The following is a 7,511-nucleotide window of genomic DNA, read 5'->3' as shown; positions in this document are numbered from 1 at the left end:
CCCGGCTGAGTGAACCTTTTTTCAGGTCAGCATCGCCGCCCACATCCCCGCAGCGGCACCGGGCGCTCGGCGCGGAGCTGCATCGCCCTGCTTGGGGTACGGCGGTGCCAGCCCTGCTCCCAGCGCGCGGCTCTGACCCGCAGCGGGGGCTGGCGGCACCGCGGCCCCGGCAGGAGGCTGCAGAAGGGAGCCGTGCGCTCGGAGCCGCGCGCTCGGCCCCACCACGTGAGCTGGCGCGGCACAGGGCCCTGCGGCGGCTGCAGGTGTCGCGTGGAGGGACCTCGCGTTACGCTGGGCACTCACAGGGCACGGTGAGACCTGGACTTTTATTACTTATTAGAGAGCATAATTACTTCGTATCTTGTATGGAAATGGGGATGACAGATGTCATATTAAATCATAGGGTCATCACTTATTTATAAGTGATTACATTAAAGAGAGATTAATATAGCCAAAGGCTCTGCAGAATTAGAGTTAATATATTTTTGTTTATTATATTTGCCAATATTTCTCCAATCCAGACGGGTTTTTATAGCCACTTATTAAATAGCGGGCCCACTGCAGTTCCCTTAATCTAGCTGGGAGGGTGGTGAGAGGACAATTGGAAAACACTTGAGGACTTTGATCTTCGAATGATTAAATTTTATTGCCTTCTTGTTTATGAGGAATCCAATGGCAGGTGCTTTGTGCACTGAGATGAAGCAAGGGCAGGTTAGGACTCGAGCGGTTATTAAATCTAGGGCAGCAGGGGAGGCTCGGTCCTGGTGTGGGGCACGGGCCCCCAGGTGTTCGGCTCCTCGCCCGGGGCTATGGCTGTGCTAAACCAGCTCTGGGGCCCTGCGGGGGGAGGCGAAGGTTTCTGGTGCCCGGAGGTGCCGGGGCTTAGTGCTGTGCCCTGAGCTTGGTGCCCGGCCCACAGCGCTCTCGGCTCTCCCTGCAGCCCTCCCTGCTGTCCCTGTGCAAACCGGAGGGGCCAAAAAACACTTGCTGGGTGCAGAGCTGTGCCGTGCCGCGCTGTGCTGGGCTGTGACACGGCGAGGGCTGCCGGCAGTGCCGGCTGCGGGGCACTGGGGCATGGTGGGGAGCGTGCGGGCGGCTGCCCCTGCCGTGGGACGGGGGCCTGGGGTTTGCCGTGTTTCGTTAACACCCAGCTGCTGCTGAGAGCCAGAACAAAACCTAATCTTTGGAGGCCGTCAATAAATTATAACGTATTAGGCACTGTCATCAGTACCTCTGGACCCCTAAATTTTGTTCTAATTAGAGTATCGCTTTTCCTTTCTCAGCACTTTTTCCCCTCTGCTGGGTATCGATCCTTTCTCTGTGGGGATCTGACCAACTGTTGACAATTTATGGTAACATAAACCCAGTGCCTCTTACAGCAAAAACACAGCTTTTAATAAAAACCGCTGACACCAGCCTCTCGCTGGCAGCCTAACCTGATTACCGCATGGATTTAGCAGTTAAGGCCGTGCTGATACCCCAGTCGTTTTGCACATAGGGATTTTTACTGTAACACTTAAAAGGCTTTCAATTGTCATAATATTTCATAAATACACATGTACCTAATTGAAAGCTGTGAGGCTGATAGGAAGCATCGAGAGAGCTACTGAAACCTTGGCTGGCTCGTGGACGTTCGTGGCTGGTTATTGATGGTTAATCGGGGCATCCGTAGGGCTTGTAGAATTGCATTGCTGATAAAATCATTCTTTCTTCTGCCAGGGAGAAGTCCATATGCTGGTTTTTGTCGTACGCAGAGATGGGACCGATAAGGTTTGGGAGCTGCAGTGCCCTCCTGCTCGCCTCTGCCCATGGCGTGGTGCTGTGCCGTGGGACACGTCGGGCCGTGGCTCTGGGCCTTGCTGCACCTCCGGGGGCCGACGCAGCGGTGGCCCCGTCCCGCTGCCTGTGCAGGGGCCCCTGCTGCTGGTCCCAGAGGGGTGGTGGCAGCAGCCTTGGCGCGAGGCTGGCCAGGAGCCTGGCGCTGGTGACCAGGGGCTCGTCCCGCCTGCGCCGCATCCCCGGAGCCACCGGCTGCCGGCGTCCTGCCCCACGCCGGGACCCAGCCGCGCAGCACCGCACGCTGCTGCCGCAGCCCGAGGCCGCCCATCACGTTTCCTTCCCCGGGGGCTCCCACCGCTCTCGCAGTGCCCCGCGGCGTGCGGGGGCCTCGGGCCTGCCGACTCCAGCCGCTGGCGGCTCCACGTGGCTGCAGCTCAGCTCCCCGGCCCGACGGGGAGCTTCCGAGAGCGGAGACAGGCCGCTGCCGCAGGGCAAATCCTTCAGCCGTTCTTGGGGCGCAAGTGCTAATTGGAGGCCCTCCCCAGCCCTCCTAGCTGTGCTGAACCTGGCCCTGCCTCGCTGTCCTGGAGACGTTTAAATGGGGCATGGAACACGTCGTTGGCTGCTGGAGCAATTTATCTCCCCACCCCACGGTCCCTTTTCCACGTTAGATTCATCCAGTGAAAAAAATAATAAGAAACCGCATGTCTAACATAATGACATGAATTTCTTAATAAACGAATGCACTGTGGATGGCTGTGTGTTTCCACTCAGCCTGAGCCAACCTGTGATGAATCGATCCTTCCTAAAGGTATTGAATATTTCTCAAACTATTCATCAGCCCCACGACAAATGCCTCTGTCAGCCCTAGCTGACATCCTATTTTAAATACCTCTTCCAGGGCACCAGCATGGAGCAGTGGCTGCTTGAGAAGCGGGGACCTTATCATTTTTTAATGCACTGCAGTTCTTGGGCTTATAGAATATTTATAACAACACTGGTATTTACCAAACAAGCCGGTGCGTTTGCAGGAACCCCTGGCGTGTGTCTCCCATGCTCATTCCCGTGGGTAGCTAACAGCCCACAGGGGTGGGTGGCCCAGGTGGGGCAGTGCCAGCCCCAGACCCATGGGACCCGGGATCCTGCTGTGCCTCCGGCTGTTCCCAGCCTGGAGCCCGGTCCCACTGCCCACAGCACGCTCGTGCCTCTGTGCTGCCCGCCCGGCTCCCGGCCAGCTCTCCCCGGCACATCCCGTCCCGACCCCTCATCCCACCTCTTCCCGTTCCTTCCCTCCCAGCGCACGTCTGAGGGCTGAAAGCGCTGTCCCAGTGTAATACAGCGCTATCAGCTTGTTCTTCTGGGTGTCACAAATACCGTAACATCTGCTCTCCCTGCCATTTGCTTCCATCTAATTCTTTTTTTATTGAAATGAGTTTAAATTGTCTGAGAATATATTAGATTATTCTTTCCCTGAGGTTAGCGCACTTGTATAGACGTGAATAAAGTGCACAGTTAGCAGCACTCGCATGCTCTTTCGCTCCCTTTTTTAATCTACAAGAAGCTGGCTCCCTGGAGAACTGGTGTGTTTCCTAACGACCTTAATGAGTTTCCATAGCTGAGGTCAGATTATCTAGAAAGGCTGGTAATGGCAGGGCAGGAAGGTGGTTCTTTCTCCACTGCTGTGAGTCTCTGATAGCTTTGTACTCCAGACTGTAAATAAAGCAGAATTTGATAGCTCTGCCTGGATCCACGATGAATACATTTTCCCCTTTAATAGGCAGAAGTGTGTGTGTTGCAAAGCAATTCATGAAGACCATATGACAGTCTTTAAGCATTTTAATATTTTGCAACTGATTTATCATTGGTAATGAGCAGATGATATACTCCACTTCAAGGGTATGGATTATCTATTAAAGTCCCCAAGTAAAAGGCATCTGCCGATGACATATTGCTAACAGAAAACGGAAAGTACAACTTATCTTTTGTTTAACGGGAGGGGTCAACAGCTTCTGCCACAGTTCAGGAGATAACCTGCATTTTCATTCTCTCCTGTAATGACGTCGGTAAATATCTCCCGTGTTTGGGCATTATGTCGTGCCGGCACTGCTCCTGCCCCTTCTCGTGCTGCCTTTGGAGGCACCGGCATATTGAGCCGGAGCTTATTTAGTGCTTGGTTAAGAGCTGAGGGCGGTGCTGATTCACTGGCTGCTGCTAGATTAGTTTATGATCTCTGATATCATCTCTCCAGGGCTGTTTGTGCTCCAAGTAGTTTGGGAGAAGTCTGCTTGCTTATTTATTTATGGAGCAACTCATACAATGGGGCCGTTTGCGCCGCGGGGGCTGCCGGAGCGGCCGGGTGCCAGCGAGCCCTGGGGGGGATGCCTGGCCAGGGGGTGGCAGCGGCCAGGCGCTGGGGGTCCCCAGGCTGAGGCACTCCGCTCCCGAGGGGCAGCACGGGGCCCAGGCTGCTGCTGCCCCCTGACTGTGCCCCACGAAGTGCCGGCAGACGAGCGGCGGCTTCCACGCCCTGGCAGCGTTCGGTGCCGCTGCGCTCGGCAGCGCTGACAGCGGGGCGATGCTGAGCTGGGGGAACGGGCCGGGACGCAGGATGCGTGCACGCGTGTGCAGTGGCTGTGTGTGTGCTCCAAGTGCGTGTGCACACGCGTGCCTCGTTGCCACTGGGAGGTGCCCATGGCCCAAGCTGTCGCTGCAGCTCGGGTCCCCTTGGCTCTGCTGGCTACAAGCGGCCCAGCGCAGGCACCCGGGCCCCAGCACCCTGTGTGCCCCCTGCTCGGCCACCCGTTGGCAGGGCCGCGGCCGAGGAGCTGGCGTTGCTGCCGCCTCTCTTTGGAAAACAGCAGGCAGGGGCTTCTGGGCTGGAAATTCACTTTTGGTGCCCAAATAAAAGCCGAGCTGAAAGCGAGAGGCTGATGCCGCCTGTTGCGCATCGGCCCCGCGCCCAGGCTGGGCTCCTCACAGCTCGTCACGGTCCGTGGGTGTCCCCCTGCTCCCGCGGAGCCACAGCAGCTCACGGTGCCAGTGCCACGCCACCTGGCGTGCTGCGCCCTCCCGGCTCCACAGCAGGCCCGGTGCGGGACGCGCAGCTCTGCACAGCCTGGCGCGGGCTGTCGTGCCCTCTCCCACACTCTGCAAACTGTGACACCGCAGCCTGGCCTCCTGTGGCACAGCGCGGCCCAAGGGGCCTGGCGCTGCTCTGTGGGGCTGCTGAGCACCGGGACAGGCCAGGGCGAGAGGGGCCTGGTGGGCTCGGGGTGACGGTGGCAGCGGGATGTCCCCGTGCTGCACAGCCCCGCACGCGCCCCTCGCTCTGCAGCCCCTGCCCGCGGAGCAGCAGCGCCGAGTCCCCAGGCAGGGCCCTCGCAGCCCAGCGCCGACGCTCACACGGGCAGGGTGGGGGCTCACAAGTCGTTCTGGGGGCTCTGTTAGGGCGAGGTTAGTGCCGGTTACTGGCTGGGAGTTTTATCCCTGAATGTTTCCCCTTAGCTACTGAGACCAACTTCGGTGCAGATTTATCACCCAGCAAATAAATAAAAGTGCAGGTTTATTTTGCCTCCTTGTTCACCAGAAAGGAATGAAAATGTAAGCAAAATATTAAAATAAAATAGTCTCAGTTTTACTTTAATTGACCTTTGATTTTTAGCTTAATACCTTCCCTGTGTTGCTGCTTCAACCTTTAATTTCTCTTGGTGAAGTGGCTGTGTTCAATGATTCATTCTGTCCCGAGGCAAAGCACACACTGTAATTGGTTTTTAACTTCCTGGAATGTCAAAGCCAGGATTGAAATTTTACGTATCACACCACCAATTCAATACTGGCTTTAATAATAATGTTGCAGAAAGGAAGGCAGATTTACAGCTGTAGAAAAATGTAATCAAATTTTAAGCCAGAATGCAATAAGTCCAAATGCTAGTTTTCATTTGGAAGCTTGTTAGATAAATGTGGCATCACCTGAGCCGCTCCAGAATCATTTCTGCCTTTCCCTGCGCGATGGAGCATGGCCAGTGGACGGGGGAGAACGAACACGCTGCCCCTGCGGCCGTGCTCTGCGCTGGGGCACAGCCGGCGCCCGCAGCCCCCCAGCCTCTCCTGGCCGGTGTGCTCCTGGCAGCGGTGCCCTCGGAGGGCCACTGGGCTTGGTGGGCTCCTGCCATGCCTGGGGCTCCCCGGGATGGGGCTGCCCCACAGCCCGAGGCAGGAGACCTGCTGTGGGAGCCGCCGTGCAGGCGCCCGCCCCGGCGATGCCAGCTGCCCTTCTCTGCCTGCCGGGGGCTCCTGGGGGGGAAGCACCCCTAATACACTGCAAATGCCAAATAAGTAATCGATTCTGGCCAATTAATGTCTGATAGAAACTAATAACCCTTCTCTTCCTTTCTTATTACTAAATGACCTCCAGCAATCCATTAGTTTAACAAATGATATGCAAGTCTTCAGCATGGCTAATGACTCTGGATTAAACCCGGTGACACCTCATTCGTCAGCGCGCTCCTGTACCGCAGTGCCCATTAAGCCTCGGCATCGTCCATCACGGTGGCTCTCTTATGCCCGGCACAGCACACGTGGCAGCGCTCCCGGCACTCCTGGGTGGAGGCGGCCCTGGGGATGCCACGCGCCTGGTGCTGTGTCCCCTCGTCCTCTGCTGGCTGTGGCCGGAGCTGCTGCAGCCTGTGCCGGGCGCCCTGCGCTGCCCGGGGTGCCGCACCAGCCCCAGTGCCTTGCCCTCGCCCCACAGCCCCCGGTGCCCAGGGTGAGCTCCCCACTGCTCGCAGCTCAGCTCCCTGCTCCCTCCTCACACTGCCCTAAAAAGCTAACTAAGCTGAAATTATTTTCTTTCCTTAGAAGCCTTTAAATAATGTATTGCCCTCACTTGCTGTTAGCGAATGTTTTAAAAATCCAGGGGACTTTTCCTTCTCGCTCATGAATTTGCATGTGTTTGCTGCGGGGCCGTGAATTGCTGTTGGCAGGTGTAATTAGCAGGGCGATGCCCTGCGCACTGCGCCACAAGCTGGCTTGCGAGAGGCAGCTCGGGGCGGGCGGGAAGCACACGCAGCCATTGCCCCGGCGCTGGGTGCTGGCCGCGAGGGCAAGTGCAGCCTGGGCCTGCGCTGTGTCACTGCATGCAGCCACACCAGGAGGCAGCCCCGTGCTGCGCGGCCCCGAGCAGCTGTACCTGGAGTGCCTCGCTGCCCCGCGTGCTGCGGGTCTGCCCCGAGGTTTGCAGCCCCCAAAGGGTTGGCAGCCCAGCCCAGGCACCGCAGAGGAGACGTGGCCCAGGCGGGCTGACCCCTGCCCAGGCGGGCTGACCCCTGCTCGCGTTCCCGGCCAGCGGTGCAGCTCCCCCGTCCTGCATTCGAGTGACAGCGAACCAGAATTACATCGGAGGCACCTAAAACAGAGCCCCTACAAACATCTTCCAAAGAAGCTTACCTCCTGGGAAATGGCGATAAGAACTTGCTGAAAGGATGATAATTAAATTAGGGAAACTGTCAGCAAAGCAAACACCTCCTGTCCTGAGCAGCTAGTAAATGTTTTCCTTTCCGTGCTGGTTTTGTATGGATACTTGTGTACTCGGCAAGGTTTTAAATATTTTAATCAGAATTAACCCAAGCATTTACCAGACCATCAGGGCTTCAGTGCTTGATGTTCCTAGCAGGCTGGCATTCTTGATCAATTGGAATGAAATCACTTATTTGAGCCACTTTCCTGGTTGGCTG

Source organism: Anser cygnoides, chromosome 15 (assembly GCF_040182565.1).
Source record: "Anser cygnoides isolate HZ-2024a breed goose chromosome 15, Taihu_goose_T2T_genome, whole genome shotgun sequence".
In the NCBI taxonomy this organism is placed as follows: Eukaryota; Metazoa; Chordata; class Aves; order Anseriformes; family Anatidae; genus Anser; species Anser cygnoides.
This window is presented reverse-complemented; position numbering follows the sequence as displayed.